Genomic DNA, 684 nt, shown 5'->3' with positions numbered 1-684 from the left:
TATGTTAGCAGTATTATTAACTTATGCTGTATTGTACTTGTCCACATTATCAAGGGGAATGATGCAACTGTCAAATACTGTGATACACAACGGAAAATATTACTGTACTGTGATGACGATTGATATGATTTTGTAGATATAGGGAGTTATAGGTGTTGTAGGATCTTGATTAGTTGAGGCCAGGCTTTTTAGAACGCCACTGATAATTGGCAGGGGAGCTAACTTATTTTTTTTGACAAAAAAGGTAATAGCGGCGGTGGGCGAAAGTATTTTTTCATGGTTATATTAGAGTTTTTGGTAAAAATTCACATTAAGGAAATTCTCCTGTATAGTTCTTAGTTTTAACCTTTAAAGGACATACCATCTTGTGATCTGACAGCTGGTAGTGGTGCTAAGCTTTATGACACAGTCCCTTTATTACCTCTTTACTTTCAGTTTTTCCCACAAAAAATAGTGTATTTTAGGAAGTTCAGATACAAGGGTACATTGAGACTTGAAACATTACATTAATTTTACAGCTCCACTGAACACTAGGTACCAGTTTTGGTACTCACTTGAGCATGCCTAAGTATAGTGTGCAATGTTTTAGTATTAAATCACCAGTTTATTCTTGACGGGAGTCCGTATCCTTAACCGAAAAGCAATCTTTAGGTAGCTTGCAGTCAACTAACTACAAAGAACCCC

The sequence above is a fragment of the Penaeus monodon genome, chromosome 23 (genome assembly GCF_015228065.2).
Source record: "Penaeus monodon isolate SGIC_2016 chromosome 23, NSTDA_Pmon_1, whole genome shotgun sequence".
In the NCBI taxonomy this organism is placed as follows: Eukaryota; Metazoa; Arthropoda; class Malacostraca; order Decapoda; family Penaeidae; genus Penaeus; species Penaeus monodon.
Note: the sequence above shows the minus strand (reverse complement) of the source record.